Source organism: Pogona vitticeps, chromosome 4 (genome assembly GCF_051106095.1).
Source record: "Pogona vitticeps strain Pit_001003342236 chromosome 4, PviZW2.1, whole genome shotgun sequence".
Classification (NCBI taxonomy): domain Eukaryota; kingdom Metazoa; phylum Chordata; class Lepidosauria; order Squamata; family Agamidae; genus Pogona; species Pogona vitticeps.
Window position 1 is genome coordinate 171,062,671 of NC_135786.1, and position 17,366 is coordinate 171,080,036.

General features: G+C 41.8%; 1 protein-coding gene across 5 annotated transcripts in view; it reads left to right on the forward strand.

The window, feature by feature from the left end:
* Positions 1-17,366, forward strand: part of ZNF516 (zinc finger protein 516) — a 127,826-nt gene that overhangs the window by 42,097 nt on the left and 68,363 nt on the right. The gene's annotated exons all lie outside the window — the stretch shown is intronic.

Here is a 17,366-nt window from a genome sequence, read left to right on the forward strand (position 1 = left end):
ATTTATGCAGGTATAATGGTGAAGGCACAACCTTGGTGTGCACTGTTTTTATTTCAGTATTTAGACCTGATATTCAGGGCCTACATGGACTTTCCAGGTCATTCATGGCTGACCTGTGATAAAAATTTCTGCATGAGCGCTTCAATACATGTGAAAATGCATTAGGATGAGCTTCACCTGGGCTTATGGCTTCAGACCTTCCTGGCCAGTGCAGGTTGAGAGGTTCGACAGTGGCCACCTTAACAGGAAGACAGGGAAGGTTAACAGTTCCCGTGCTGGAGCGGGGCAGGTGGTTCAACTCTGTCTGCTGTGCTGGGACTTCAATTCACGGGGTTCCTGTTCCAGTAAACCATGCTGATACAGGAATGAGTGCACCATCTGTGGTGGAGCCCATTCCAGTTTGAAATGTTTTAAATTCAGGTCACCAAAAGCGCTGGGCAAGGAACAAGGCATTAACAGGAAACCTGATGGAGCAGCTGGTGCGACAAAAGGGGCCCAGCCCTATTAAATTGGAGGTGCTTACAGTTTTGTTGGCTAACTACTCTTTAAAGGAAGTGGCAGCATATTTACTTGATCGGTTTCAGTTAGGTTTTTGTATCCCAGTTTTGGGGAGACGCAAGGCAACATTTGCCATAAATTTGAAGTCTGCTCAAGGTATGGAGGAAATAGTTAGACAAAAAATTGAGAAGGAGGTCCTAGAGGACAGAGTGTTGGGTCCTTTCGTTCAGCCACCAGTCCCGCATTTCTGGGTGTCTCCTTTGGGGATTGTACCTAAAAAGGCCCCAGGTGAATTCAGGCTCATACATCACCTCTCTTACCCAGAAGGTGACTCTGTTAATGATGGTATACCACAGGAACTTTGCACTGTGTGTTGTACGTCATTTGACAAGGCAGTGCACATGATTAGGACATGTGGCATGGGGCAGAGATGGCCAAGGCTGATGTAAAATCAGCTTTTCGTCTGCTGCCAGTTCACTGAGAGGATTTTGAGTTGTTAGGTTTTTCCTTTGAGGGTGCCTTTTACATGGATAGATCATTACCCATGAGTTGCTCAGTATCCTGTGCAGCATTTGAGCTCTTTAGCTCCTTTTTGAAATGGGAACTTAGATGTAGGGCGGGGCTGCGTACCACAGCCCATTATTTAGATGATTTTTTTGTGGAAATTGTAGGCACTTGATGGACACTTTTGAGAAATTGGCTCAAGAGATTGGGCTTCCTTTGGCTGAGTAGAAAACGGAAGGGCTAACGCCTAACATCACATTCTTGGGTATAGAGTTTAATACCTGTCACCAATACTGTAAGCTTCCTGACAAAAAGCTGGTTGACTTGTGGGCCTGATTGAGGCAGAAGAAGGCCACCCTAAGAGATTTACAAGAGACAGTGGGCCATTTGAATTTTGCTTGTAGGGTAGTTGCCCCAGGTAGGGCCTTTTTGCACAGACTCTGTGTAGCCATGAAGGGTCTCCACAAACCATTCCATCGCACTAAGATTGCGGCAGGCATGAGACAAGATCTGAAAATGTGGCAATAATTTTTGGACAATTTTAACGGAGTTTCATTCTGAAGAGCAGAATTACACCTCCAGAATGAATTTCGAGTTGAAACAGACGTTGCCGGGTCATTAGGTTTTGCCATCTATTTCCGGGGTCGCTGGTGTGCAGGGACTTGGCCTGAGGAGTGGCAAAGGTCAGGCCTGACCAGGGACTTGACATTCCTGGAGTTGTTTCCAGTTCTTGGTGGCACTTGGTTATGGGCTGAGGAATGGGCCAATTCAGTAGTCAGATTCTGGTGCAATAATATGGCAGTAGTGCAGGGGTGGACAAAATGTGGCCCTCCAGATGTTGTTGAACTGCAGCTCCCATAATTCCTAGCCCACACAGCCAGTAGTGAGGAGAGTTGGGCCTAGCCCACACAGCTAGTAGTGAGGAGAGTTGGCCTAGCCCACACAGTGAGGAATGTTGGGATTTGCAGTTCAGCAACATCTGGAGGGCCGCACTTTGCCCAGGTCTTCAGTAGTGCATATCATTAATACCATGTCATCCAGATCAGAATGGGTCATGAGGCTTGTGAGGAAGCTTGTATTACACACCTTACAATGTAATACATTTTTTCATGCAACGCACATCCCCGGCATAGACAACAATATAGCTGATGTCCTGTCCCGTCAGCAAATGGAGCGGTTCAAGGCATTGGCTCCAGGAGCTTGCAGGTGGACAGAAGTCTTCCCACAAGAGGTATGGCAGATTGGAGGTGGGCTGGCTCTTGCCCTGAGTACTCGGCAAGGTTACTTCGCAGTTTACAAAGAGTTTAGAAAATTTGTAGTTCACAAGCAGTTGTAACAGGTGTGGCCTGTACCAGTTGATCACCTACAACAATTCGGCCTTTTTCTTTTTCGAAAGAGCATGGTACCTAGCTCTATTCAGGGCAAGAAGTCGGCGTTGGCATTCCAGACTAAGGACCTTTGAATAGCTGATTGCACAGGGGACTTTAGAATTCGTAAGATGATTGAAGGACGAAATAAGGAAAGGATTAGAATGCCTGATGATAGGTCCCCTTTTTCTCTAGCCACACAGATGAGGTTTGGTGAATCATGGGTTAGCATTTGTAGTGATAGGTACGAGGCTTCCCTCTTTCAAGCAGCAACCCTTTTGACATTTTGGGGAGCATTTCATACTAATGAGGTTGCGGCAGCTGGCAAGCATGACACGTCACAAATGATGTTACAACTTGCAGATGTCACAATGGGCAAATACTGATTACAATTGCATATCCGGAGAACTAAAACAGATCAGTTAGGGAAAGGAGCCTTTATCTCACTAGGGACTTGCTCCATTTAAGAAATATGTCCAGTTAGGGCACTAGAGCAGGGTTCCCCAACCTTTTAGTTGGGAAGGTGGGGCACCCCCTGATGCTCACACATATGCGTGAAGGAGCACACACACAGTTGTGTGCATGTGCAAAGGAGCAGGAGGGTGATTGTGTGGATGCGGACACTCATGCACATGCACAAATGGTGGCACTCGTGCAGGTGCACACGTGCTTGTGTGCATGCACAAATGGTGCAGCACTCGTGCAGGCATAGGGTGCTCATGCACATGCGCAAAAGGGTTGGGGGATCGGTTGGGTGCTGGCATGTGCGTACATGCACAAAAGGGCTGTGGGGGGAGTGCATGCCAGGGCAGGTGGGAGGTCTGTCTCCACGACCTGGTCTGGCTCAGGCCTTGGACCATCACTGGGGACCTCTGCACTAGAGGATTGCCTTAAGAAAAGGGGGGAAGACCAGGGCTACTTATTTTGTCATAGTGACGGCAGCCCACTGACAAAATACCAGTTTTGGAAGGGAACTGGAGCTGCTTTGGAACGAGTGAGTTTGGCTGGATGGCGCTTTGGAACCCACTCATTTTGCATTGGGGCAGCATCTACTGCCGCCATGCTAGGGTATGGCCCAGAGGAGATCAGGAAGGTGGGGAGATGGTCCTCCCATAGATACAAACTTTACACGCAGGACTTGCCACAGCTGGAGGCTGCTGCCGAGCTCTTTGTCTCTTTCTTTCAGATGCTGAGCGACCCAAACAGCAATTGAGGATCCTGTTCCTGCGTCCCAGTTTCATTCACTGGGCGGCGGATTATGCTGCCAGGACAGCATGGGGGCCAAGATTTGGGACTGCAACTAGCAGCGAGCTTGAAATGCCTTGGTTGGAGGCATGCTTTGGGCCAGTTTTTCTGGCATGGCAGACGCAGCGGCAGCTGGTGTACCCCCAGATTTATTTTTTTTATTTATTAAATTTATATACCACCCATCTAGAACAGGTCTACTCTGGGAGGTTTAGATGTGTTGTTGATTCATCTTGGGGGGGGGTAATGACTTGGCCAGGATAAGTGGCAAGTTCCTTGTGCTGGACATTCTGGCTGATTTGAGGAGCTGGAAGGCAAAGTTTCCATTTTCAAGAATAGTTTGGTCCACGATTATTCCTTAGCATAGTTGGAGAGCCGACTGCAACGCTAGTTGCATAAACAGAGCATGTAGGAAAGCTAACAAGTTTGCGGAGCAATGGTTAATGGCTTAGGATCAGTAATAGGACACCCAGCGATCCGATTGGACAGACTGGAGCTTTATAGAGGTGATGGGGTACATTTATCTGAGGCTGGTTCAGAGATCTTCTTGAGGGATTTTTGTAGAGGCCTGTGTGCTGTAATTTTCGGCTTGATGGGGGAATGGAGCTTAGCAAGCTTGACCATTCTGTGGTGGGTAGTGTCGAAGAAAACTGAATCAGTGAGTGCCCATGGAGTTCAAGCAGTGCATAGTGGGTCTGAACTTTCGGCACTGCAGATTGTGAGGTTACAGTGCTGGAAGGAAAGACCTGCTGGGGCCCTCCAAGCCAAAGGTTGGGGGCTTGCATGCCGGGGGGGTGTTTGATATTTTGCTGGTGGGGGTCATGCTGTCTTAGGGATGTGGGTGTGGGAGTTGCACATACTGGTTGGTGAGACCTTTGGCACCGAACATGATACCACACTACCGTAGGCCCCTGGTTTCAAAGCCATAAGTTATGGCATGTTGATTTAATAAAGTGTGGCCCTATTTATACCCATCACCTGCATCTCGCCACAAGGATCTTTCTTTCTTTCTTTCTTTCTTTCTTTCTTTCTTTCTTTCTTTCTTTCTTTCTTTCTTTCTTTCTTTCTTTCTTTCTTTCTTTCTTTCTTTCTTTCTTTCTCTCTCTCTCTCTCTCTCTCTCTCTCTCTCTCTCCCCCCCCCTCCCATCCAGGTACTGATTTTCTGATCAATGACTTTGCTTCTATCACCAGTGTTATGTACTCTCCCCCATCTTTTAGAAAAATAAAACACATCTTTTTATACCTGGCATGGGTGCCATTAGACTCTATTTCTATGTATTGAAGGTAAGATACAATGGGAGGCTCAGGACAAGGTGGAACCTTGGTGTTGGTCGTTACCTCTCTATGTAAAGCAAAGTTTACAGAGTTGGTAAAGATGGTTTAAAGATGTAATTGGAAAGAAAGAAACAGAGCTTTTCTTTCTGTCATTGTGCAATGTGTCACATTACGCTGAAGTTCCGTATAAATAGTTCAGCGCTTTCCACCAAAATAAGCCAGACCCGAGTGACAGCTGAAAGGTTTGATTTCAGGTTCGATTTCGCCTCTCTAGGGATTACTATGCCTGGCAGCTTTTGAAATTCAAAATAGTCAGCTTGGGTTTCACATTTTATTTGCTGTACAGAACGAATACCTTCCAAATTGCCCTCCCATTTTATGAGTTTTAAAAGAAGGTACATCTGTTGTTTAGGGCAGCTGTTTGTAGTAAGGCTTGCTTTTATTTTAATATTTGCTATCATATTGTTACATTCATGTGATATAAGAAACATGTACGTGCGTTCTTTGCTGTTAAGTCGGAATCCACTTATAGCAACTCTAATAGGACTTTGTGAAACATTTAAGGAGTGGTTTTATCAATTCTGCTTCCTCAGTCAGTTTCTATAGTTGAACAGGGATTTGAGCCCTGTTCTCCAGAATCCTAGTCTGTCACTCTATAAACTACACCACATTGGGAACCACAGAAACATATATAAACATATATAATATATAAGCAAGTTTCATGAGGTGGCAGAGCTGTGGAAGTATTAACTAGGTGATCAAGGGTTACTACCCTGATCCTGTTTATCATCATCTGCAGAGAGCTTGCTTTGGTCTTCCCTAAGAACATCTGCAGTTACTCACTGTGGGGTAGTGAACAAAGTGCCAGACTAGGACTTGGAAGACCTGGGTTTGAATCCCCACTTGACCATGGAAGTTCATGGGAGAAGATGATACAGGTACTGGTAAAACCACTCCTTAAATATTTCACTTTCCTTGAAAGCTCTGTTAGGGTCACTGTATTTCAGTTCTGACGTGACACATACACAGGAACATCTGAAAATTCATGAATATGACTTTTCCTCCCTCATTCCTTCCAGTCCCGTTTTTTATGATCTTGTGACTTAAACAGGACTATTAATGATAAGACTTTTGGTGGCCATTAATTCATTGAATTGCTATAAATTTGAAGGAGTTGATGGTACATAACTAAAGTAAAATATGAGAAATACATGCATTAGTAAGATGATTAAAGAGCTGATATACTGTAATTTTGATGTAATTGACCACATGGGAGTATTTCAAGTTCTGTGGCCATAGGTTCAGTAGAAAAGGTCTCCTGTAGACAAACTGAAGTAAGGTCTTCCTCTTTTCGTGTTACCTTGGGCTTTTCATAGCATTACTGTCTTTTTCAGTGAGTTTTTTCTTCTTACAGTTTGTTTGAAGTATGACAACTTTGGTTTAGACATTTTTTATTTTAGTGAGAGTTTATGCTTGATTTGATCTAGCACTCACTTATGTTCTTTCTGATGGTCTTTGGCGTTAAAGCTTTCTCCATCTTCTGCCTCCAGTTATATAGGTTGAAATCCTGTTGCTTGGTATAGTGAACTGCAACTAGAGTACACCCATTAAATCAGTGGAGATTTGGTGAGTCAATTTCTCTGGAAGTCCCATTTATTCAAATGGATCTACTCTAATTGTGATTTACTGTGCTAAGCAGCAGGATTTCAGCTAGTGTTTATTTGATTTTTTAAATTGGCAATCTAATTGTGTCCATGTACATGATTGTCTGCTAGGTTGCCTAAAGCATGTGTTTGTAGTCAACACATTATTGGCAGTACAGAACTGAATGGCTTGCTTTCTTACTTTGTTTTTGACACTTGGTCAATTGTTCTAGTGATATTTGGTTGTGCTTTTTTTTTTACTTTTGTGTCTCAATCCCCTGTAATTATTAGCAGGTTTGGTTTGTGATCAGTTTCCTCCTGGACATATGCATTTATTAAAGCTTTTCATTTTTTCTTCTTTAGCATCTATAATTGGTGTGATAGGTTTCCATGAAGTCTGTTTGGTATTATTTGGTCATAGGTTGTATAAATGGCCCTGACTACTTCTGCTACATCTTATTTGACTATTGGAGTCACACCGTTTCTTCTGAGTTTGTTTCTGGAGTGAAAAACACACTCATTGTAATTATGTCACTGAGGACATCCCATTTCAGTCCTCTTTAATTTGCTCACACCACATACTGTCATGTTGAAATATACCCCATCTCTAGATGTCATACCAGAGCCAGAGTATGTCCACTACTTTCAGCACACCATTGCCAGTAATGTTGAGGTCACAGCAGAGAAGAATTCATGATGTCTGAATTCTTTAGTTATTTGAGGCAGAAGGCAGGAACGTGTGGCTGTCCAGATGTTAGTAGACTTGAACGTTCCTGAGCCTTGTCCAGTGGTGAAGCATACTTGGCGTTGCAAGTCAGTGACATCTGGAGGGCTGTTCTTCATCTATTTCTATTTTAATTGATAGGCTCAATTTACCTCCTCTTCCTTTTTCTTCTTTCAGGCATGATGGTTCAAGTCTTTCATCCTTTAAATGTAATGTAATAAATATGTTTTATCTATTTGTTAATTGTCGAACAGGAGGAATTTCTGACTATTTCTAGATTATTTTAATGCCATCATTTTTACTTTTGGTTGTTTGTATTCCAAGGGATTTGCATTTAGGATGTACAACAAAAGAAATAAAGGATTTGTAAATGCCCTTGAAAATACTTTGTGTGGGTGGGATAAAAGTTCATAGTCCAGATACTGCTCAGATCAGTCTTATCTGTTGCATCACCTTAGCAAGAAGTTACTATTAATTTTTTGGATCCAGAATTAGTCATACTTTGAGTAAACTCAAGAGGGCCCAATCCAGTAATTTCACTGGAAAATCAAATTAGCATACTGTATTTACATTCTGAAATACAGTAGAAATCCATAGAAATGTCTCCACAAATTTGCTTCTTAGCTTAACATTGATCATTCACAAACTTTTCCCTGTTCTGAGTTCAGGTTTAACTATTGAACTTTATACATATGTATTAATATCATATATCATGTGTCAAAACATTTACCATTGCAATATTTTTAAAATTAGCTAACCCACTCCCATTTTATAACTAGGCATGTAGATAAACAATTAAAGTATAAAAATAGCTTAGTCCATCTCAGTCACACAAATAAGTAATCTAAATGCACACAGCAATGTTTGTGTACTGGGTGATTGTTTGACAAGATTCAATTGTGTAATAATGGCTAGTTTGTATTGTTAACAAACTGTGGAAATTATTCTTTATTTAGACCAAACAAACAGCTTAAAAATAAATAACCGTTATTGTGTGACCCACTTGAAGGTGCGATGTTTCTTGTATGCAGCAGTTATAACAAGGCATGAATTGTGAAAGCAGCATTTGAACTGGTTATGGGTTGTGAATGTGTAGTCATGTGTGCACAGTGCATTTCAGAAAGCAGACACACATACATACAAACACACCCACATACTGAACATTACTGAGACAAAAAGGAACAGCGAAAAGGTCCGGTAAATAGTTTTGTCAGTGTTTTATGGCCAGTCTTTTCAGTCTTACGATTTTGCGTGTTCTGTCTCATTGATTATTATTATGTTCTGCCAATGGAATAACTGCTAATACTGGCTGTCCTTTTATGCTTCATATTAGAGTAGAAATGTAGTTTGAACATAATGGATTATTGATTGGACTGAGAACAGCAGAAGCCTGAAGGCCTTGTCATCAGTGGTACTTACTCTCCCATTAGAGAATGCATCACTTGATGCAATTCTTTCGGATCTGGAGCTGTAGAATATAAGCTTATAATTGTTGCTCTTGTAAAAGGACAGTTTTGAGGGGCTAGGAGCCCTTCATTGTTATTAGGGGCACCCCTTCCCCCTCCTTCCATTCATTCAAAGAATGGTCTCTTTGTTTGGGTAGTAAGATAAGCTAAACCAGGAGCTTAATGATGTATTTTAATTCATTCCTTATAGTACTACAGTGTAACTAATAAAATACATTTCTTTGTCTCTGGGAGGACAAGTATGGTCAGTATACTGAAGCACAAAATATGTACTGAGTGGGTGACAGGCCTGTTTCTCTCAGTGTGTCCCTCGGAGGTACACAAGAATAGCTTAGCATTTAGCTAAGAACTCTTTTCAAAAGTATTCTTTGCCTCATATAATAGTCACCTCTCTTGTTTCTTCTTTTGAGAACATTCCCCTATTACTTAGCTTTCCTTTGTACAGGTTTTCTTTTGCCTTCCCTTATATTTGTTTAACACGGATGTTTCTGTGTTTTGTCTCTTTGTAAAAGATACTGCCTTTTGAAGCCCTGTTTAGAATTGCTGTCATATCAGAGGAGGAACGGAGTGAAAACAAATATCATGGTCAATGTTAGGATTTACTTTGTTGTTGTTGTTGTTTTTGCTCACATTTCTGGCCCACTTTTCTTCCAGTGAGCTCAAGGTGGCCTATATGGTAGGGCAGGCTGAGAGTGTGTGTTTGACCCAAGGCCACGTAGAAAGAGTGGAGCCGTGGTAAAGATAACCCAACATTAAAGCTGAAATAATGTTGAAATGATCAAAAGATATTGCTGAGGTAGTTCTTCATGTCTGAGAAGCTGGACACAGAAAGAACATGCTTATGTGCTGAAAATCAATCACAGAAACAAACAAACAAACAAACTTGCCATTCATGGGAAGTGAGAAAAGTCCTGCTGTGACAGTCACAGACAATCAGCTCTTGAGGGAGTTCTTCTTTTACTAACAGACTATCTGCAATGTAAAATTGAGTTCCAAAGCTCACTAGAGTTTTATAGGTCCTTCGAGACTTAAACCTAGATCTCCCAAATCACAGCTGAGCAACAACCAGTATATCACTGCTTGTTGTTGTTTAGTCCTTCAGTCGTGTCCGACTCTTCGTGACCCCATGGACCAGAGTGCGCCAGGCCCTCCTGTCTTCCACTGCCTCCTGGAGTTGGGTCAAATTCATGTTGGTCGCTTCAATGACACTGTCCATTCTCGTCCTCTGTCATCCCCTTCTCCTCTTGCCTTCACACTTTCCCAACATCAGGGTTTTTTCCAGGGAGTCTCCTCCCTTTTGCCAATACCACAAGATCATAAAAAAGAGAGGAGTTTCTTTTTACAACAAAACAAAGCATACAGCAGCTGTAATGTCTAACGTTGCAAACTCCTTTGTCGTAATAGCATTCTCCTTTTTCTTCTGCCTCTCCTTGCTTTGGTGACTTCTGCTTTAGTTTTGATTAGAAATTAATTGTTAGTAATTAAATCAGCTTTTTCAGATTAGCAACAACCTTTTTAAAAAACCTTGGTATTATTTAGCTCCAGTGGTTGTTCTCTGTGTGTGGGGGGGGCCAGATTCAATGAAAAGTCATGCTGACTTTTTCCGAGTGCCTGTATTTACTTTGAAGGACTTGGACGGCTAGGATTTTCCTGTGAATTCAAGGATACAGCTGCTATTTAAAGGCCTAGAGCCGCTGCCCTTCATCCTCCTGCCCCCATGCATTAGCTCTTCCAGTGTTACAGAACAGTTGTGTTGTCTTTGGAAGCAAGCGGTATAAAGGTGAATGAAGTTGCCTATAAAAGGACTAAAGAAAGTTGTTGGGTTTCCTTTTTCTTTTTTAGAATGCTGTAGTTGGCAAAACAAGGAATTATGTACTGGCCCTTCATTCCACACACAGGAGTTCCAGTTTTACATCAAGTTTTCATTACTCATTGCATGAGGCTTTTGTTTTGTTTTGTGCAACCTGGATATTGGGAAAGAAGCACTGCAGTGAGTTTTTGGAAACAGAGCACCGAGACTTTGAATCAAATTCTAGGGCAGCCACACACACACTCTGGGTGGCCTTGAAGACAAGCATCTCATTCCTGTAATAGAAGTTGCAGGGAATCAAGTACAGTGCATTTCCAAATAAGCATTCGTAGGATTGCGGCTTCAGAAGTTCATTTCATTTTTTAAAAAAATGTTTCCTAAACACGGTGATCTTGACATGAGTGTTTTGGCAGTTCCCTCTGTGGAGTATGAGGGCATTACTCTTGAAAATCTTGGGATTCTCAAGGCAAAATTGTTCAGTTTTCTTTTTAAATTTCTCTCTGGCACACAGTCTTCCTGCTGGAAGGATCTTGTTTCAGGATGATCTGCTTTTTGAAAATATGAAAGCTCCCATTCTTAGGACAGTTAGTGATTGCAACATGGTATATGTACTGAAAGAATATATCCACTGTTTGTCTTAACTGAGCAAACATTTTTATATATTTGTAGCAGGTTTCCCTAATCTGGGTAGCCACTCATTATCACACCCCCCCCAGGAAGCTTGCTGCCTGGACTGATGGGAATTTTAGCCTAACACATCTCAAGGATATCTTGTTGGAAAGGCTAGTTAACAGTATGATGAAGATGTAAACAATGCTCAGGGTACTTGGTATAGCAAAGTATTAAATCACGTTTACCTAAAGCTAATTCTAATACATATTTCAGAGCAAGGGTCAGCAAATTCATCAACTGACAAGATGTTATGTATTCTCTAGTCTGATATAGTAGAAATGTTGGCCTAAATATAATGGGAAGTCCCAACTGGAGTAGGCCCACTTAATAAATTGAATTTATATGAATGTTGAGTTACTGTGTTCCCATTGAATCAATAGATTTATTCTTGTTCTTAACAACTGGATATACAGTAAGCCATGTTTTTAACACAGAGAATAGAAGTTTGTCTGTGGTAAGAAGACAAGGTTGGCTATTGGGATATGGAGAGCAGTTTAGAATGATTTTCAAAATAATATGATAGTTGTGACTATACCTGTCCACAAACAGCCTCTTGAAATTCTTTACACTGTTTTTGAGAAACAAAATTGGGGAAATTTTTGCTTAATTTCTCCAAGGGAAGAAATTTCTACCAACAGTTTTTCAGGTGTGGAGTTATCATGAATAGTAATTATGTGCCACAGCTATTTTCTTTTCCCCTGGATTTTTTGGTTTTTGCATTGCCACGGCAAGTAGCAAGCGAGGCAGCTGAGTTAGCAGTTTGGCCGTCATTTTGCTTCCACCGCAATGCCCTCTGCCTAGCATTATTCTAGGGTGTGGTGATGGTAAAAGGGAGACAGTCATCAAAATATGATGCAAAATTGTTGCAGATAATTCTTGAAAGTGACATTCAAATTCTAGGGGATTAAGAAAAAAATAGAATGTTTCCAATAAAAATATCTTCTGAGAAGCTTCTATTGAGGCCCAGCTATCTTTCTTCAGAGTTTCCATGGCATTCCAAATGTTACACTTTAGATGGATTACTATAGATTATTGTACATTATTTCTGTACCGCAGAAGAGACTTATAATAAAATTTCGTCCTGTAGTTTAAGAGATGTAGTAGTTATGAGGTAGGGCATTGCTCACTTCAACTCCAGTGGAATATGAAGCTAATGCTGTGCCAAAATTTATTTTCTAATGCCCTAAAAGCTCTGTTTTCCCACTGTGAAAAGGTTGCATTTTGTCGCTGTATTCTCAGGATGCTTTAGAATTCTTTAGGGTGATGTTTTTGAGCTTAGTGTGATTTAGCAAGCTAACTAGGGCTGCTGCGTTCATCTTTAATTTCTATTACACAGGTCTCAGTTGCTCTGCAGCTTCACTGGCTGCCCCCTTTTCCTACCCCTTTGGGATAAGTTATCATATGACATCTTCCCCTGAGGGGGGGTATAGCTGATCTGTAAAAAGCAGGGGAGGCTACTGGCTACTAAAAGACATGCAGAGCGATGAAAGACAGGGCATTATATAGATCTTCAGCCACCACATAAATAAGTTAAGTGCCAAACTCTTGTGCCCCCATGCATAAGCATTTCTCCAAAATTTCTTTGAAATGTTCTTCAGAATAACTTCCTTTTCTATTAAGTTGAAAAAGAATGGGTGAAATTCTTATGCATGAGTACTGAACTACTAATAGGAGCACACAGGATAGCAGGACTGGTCATAGTCCACCATACCATGGAAAGATCTGGATGAACAACTTGTTTCAGCAAACACTGCAGATGGATGGATGCTCTCTACCTTGTTGAGGCCTCTTATGCTCCATTTCCTTTAAAGGGCTTGGCGCCTCTTGTCCCCAGCCAGAAGACAAATGTTCCTCTTCTCTTCTGTGGTCTCTCTCCTGGCTTGAACCTAGCATTATTGGGAAGTCACAGATAAGTGGGAGTTAACTGACACTCTAGGTCAATGGTTCCCAACCTTGGGATAAATCAAGTGTTCTTGCACTGTACCTCCCAGAAACCCCTGGCAGTACAGCTGGTGGTGAAGGCTTCTGGGAATTGCAGTCCAAGAAAACCTGAGTTTCCCGAGGTTTGGAACCACTGCTGTAGGTGAATCACATGAAAGTCTCTGCAAAGGTCCTGACTCAAGTTCTGGAGGCTTAGAGACTCTAGTAGGAAATTCAGTACCATGAACTGCAGTGCTTCCTCAGCAAGTAGTGTAACTGAGTCAGATTAGGGCAGTTCATCCATTTGAGACAATGGGCTTGAGGCCAGGGCTGTGACAGTGGCAAGCCATGGAAAACGATTTCATTTGTCTGCTCTTTGGCAGTCACAAAATTAAATGAACTACCCGGAAAGTGGTTATACTAAGTAGTTATAATCCCATAGGGAGCTTATGCTGGCATTAAATGTACTTGCAGAACCTGCAGCAGCCAAGTGGCACAACTGGCACATGATCAGGAATACAAGCAGCAACTTGTTAATTAGTAGCAATTTGCCACCACAGTATATGCCATTACACCTTTGCTGGCAAAAATCTCCAATAGGGTTTGTTTGTTTGTTTGTTTGTTTGTTCGTTCATTCGTTCGTTCGTTCGTTCGTTCGTTCGTTCGTTTGTTCGTTTGTTCGTTTGTTCGTTCGTTCGTTCATGAATACATTAAGAAGTATTTTAAAGGTAGAAGAAGAAAGCCATTGTGTGGGTCTATGTCATAATTTCAGGAATCAAAACATAAGAAAGTTATTCTCAAGATGGAAGTTGAGACATGCTTTCCGCTAGAGCTTCAAAATCCTACTTTTGGGAGCACAGCTCGAAGAATCCCACTGCCAACATGGCAAGCCATGCTTGGTGGGAAATTTTGGAATTTATCATCCAAAAATAATGTTTCCAAGCTCTGTTTTCAAGATGGGCAGTTTCTACTGAACTGGGAGTTGCTGAACTGAGTTTCTTAAATTTGATGTATATGTGTCCAATTTAACTTATAACTTGTCTTCCTGTCTGATATGGCTCTCAAGGCAATTAAGAATAATGAAATGCTCACTGGGAACAGTATCTAGATTAAAACATAACCTCAAAATAAATTAATTAAAATATGTTAGAAATAAAACAAATTTAGCATGAAGCCAGTTAAATCTCCTTCAATAGCACACTTGAGTAGTGTTAAAAAAAAACCAAATGTTTCCTGATCAGTATAATAAAAGCAAAGCATACTGCTTATATACTGTCCCATAGCTTAAATCTCTCTGTGTCATTTACAAGTTAATTATGTGGCTACACATTGCCCCCTCAGTGAGCTGGGGTACCCAGTTTACCAATCTTGAAAGAATGAAAGGCTGAGTCATTTCCAGCTACCTGGAATTGAACCCCAGGTTGTGAGCAGAGTTTGGCTGCTAGGATTCAGGAAACTTGGGTTTGAATCCTCACTTGGCCATGGAAACTTTCTGGGGGGGGAGTAGAACTGATCAAAACCACCCCTTAAATATCTCACTTACCTCAAAAGCCGTACGTCCCATCAAGTCTAATTTGATGGGACAGAATAACAGCAACAGAATACAAAGGTCTGTGTGTCTGAATTTTCAATTTACAATGCTTTATAATATTCCTGCTGCAGATGTTAAGGAAAGTCCCGTTGATGGTATGTTTTATACCGTATTTTTCACACCATAAGACACACTTTTTCCCCACAAAACAGGGGGGTGGAAAGTCTGTGCGTCTTATGGAGCGAAGAAAACAGATTATATTTTCCTGTTTTCTTCTCCTAAAAAATTGGTGCGTCTTATGGAAAGGTGCGTCTTATGGAGCGAAAAATACGGTAATTACTGTACTTCTTCCATTCAAAACATCTCACTTCTGTGATCATCTTGGCTGTTCTCTTTGCACATAAAGGTGGAGGCAGGCATCTTCATTGTCAGACTGAAAAGACTGTTCAGAGCGTATGTGTGGAATATGTATATGTTCATAGTTATGATTGATAGTGCAAGTGATTAATGCTTAAGTATGGAAAATGACCTTGTTTGTTGTTTAGTTTAAAAACTAGCTAATTTGGGATACTGGTTTAGTAGTTGACACTATGGGTTCTTGGCTGAAACATTCCCCCCCTCCAAAAAGCAAACAAACATGCAAGAACCCTTCTGGCCCCCTCGGTCGGTTTCTAGGGTGCTCAGGAGGCTTCAGTGGGGTGGGTGGATTCTGCTGTTGTGTGACTGGAGTTCCAGCTTTGGGTAGCATGCCTTGATATAGTGATGTCAGAGCTCACACAGCTAAACCACAGACCTCCCTGTTCCCTGCTGTAATCCTCACATGAGTTAGGTGGGTGTGGACTTTTGAGCATTCACTTGTTAAGAGACACCCTTGCTGTAATGCAAGGAATTCTGGAGATAGCTTTGTTTTGAGCAGGCAATTAATATATACAGTACAGAAAACCTGCTCCTGGCATGGATGAAAACTGCTAGAACTAGTTGGATAAGACTTCTACCCTTCTTGGGACAATCACCATGGGACCTATGCCTGAACAGAAGAATTCTTACACTGCTTGCTACCTATGGTCACAAAACATGTTGAGGATTGGGTAAGCCTGGCCTGTGCTATGCAGTGCCATTTTGAACTAGTTGTTTAACTGCAAGGATAATGATCAAGATGTGCCATATTGGTTTAATTGCTGTCCCTATTGGGAGGGGGAAAGCAGCGGTTCATTGTGGCTTGCGGCTTTTCAGTGACCTCAAATGCTGCTCCAAGTATCCCACAGCGAAGAAGCCCATGCTGGTTAGAGTCTTTCTGGAGTTGTAATTCCAAAAAGGCATTTTTTTCCCCAAGCTCAGGTATTAAGAGACTATGTTATTGTCAGTGGAGTAAAGGTATCCTTTGTAGATAACATCTATGGCAAATCTGTAAAACTCTCTTGTTCCTGGATCTCACCTAAAATACTTTGGAAGTATTGCACTGTTCACACATTGATGTTGATTGCTTGTTGGCTATAGATAGACATAAGGTGCCGTTATTTCACGGCACTCCACTCTTAGGAGGCCTCTTGGCTGAGGGAACAATGACACTTAAAATAGGCAGAAAGGTGGGTCTGGCTTTTGAAGGACCAGGCAGGCAGCTGTTACCATTTGAGGCCTATTGGTTTTCCCGCAGGAGGCTTGTTCACAAAGAAAGCAAAGGACTTCTTCCCTGTTCTAAAGCAAAGCAGAGAGCGGTAACATCTCCTTCTGCAACCTCTGGGTGTATCTCTAGTAGGCACAGACTACTTTCAACATAATGAACAGTTTATAACAGTTCCAAGGGGTGGGATTTAAGCAGCCTAAGCATGTTTGGGGTTGCAAAGGGTGTGGATACTGGAAAGGTTAAGGCACCCATGGTTGGATAGCAGGTACAGAGAATACCACCACCCCCCTCCCCAGCCAATCTCTCACTCACTTTAGCCTTGCTGGATTTCAGCCTAAAATGGTTCAACTCATTCATGGGAACATATCCGTAATCCTTCTTGCATTAGCAAGGACTTTCAAATCTGCATTAGCATTTGTCCAAGCAAGGTATTAATGGTATTGCCAGCATTAATTGGCCTATTTAGAAATGTTGTTTAGCTGCATTGTCACTTCCCTTTAAGTAAAAAGAGGAATGTACCCGTTGCTCTCTGGGTACAGCCAGCATGCCCAAGATGTCATTTTCAGTAAGAACAGAGTGCTGTGCTTTATGCTAGAAAAACCCTTCATCTCTAGGCAAACAAAAGTTTGGCTGTTTTTCATGAAATTATACATGTCCGTAAAACCACAGACTTAAAATATTACAGCTACTTCAAGAAAGGGCTTATTCACTTGAAGCAGCATATGCACTTTTTTTTTTATTGCAAGGGAAGACTAAGTGTTTTTGAGACTTATATTCGTATTTTCAGGAAATACAGATCATGTTCAAACATATACCATCTCCCAGTGTCTGAAACCACTGTTCCATAAGAGCATATACATTTGTCCACAGAATTTAACACTTTTTAAGTCCAAAATCATCGTACTTAGCTTACACTGGCATAGGGGAAAACACTGGCATAGGGGAAATGATATCACGGCAGTGGCCAGTTGCTGGTAATCAGACTCCCCCATGGCGATTCTTTGTTGGCACATGATTTGGGCAGCTTTGTGTATGCATGACCTGGAACCCAAGCGGGGACTCTTTTCCATGCTTCGGTCTTGAATTG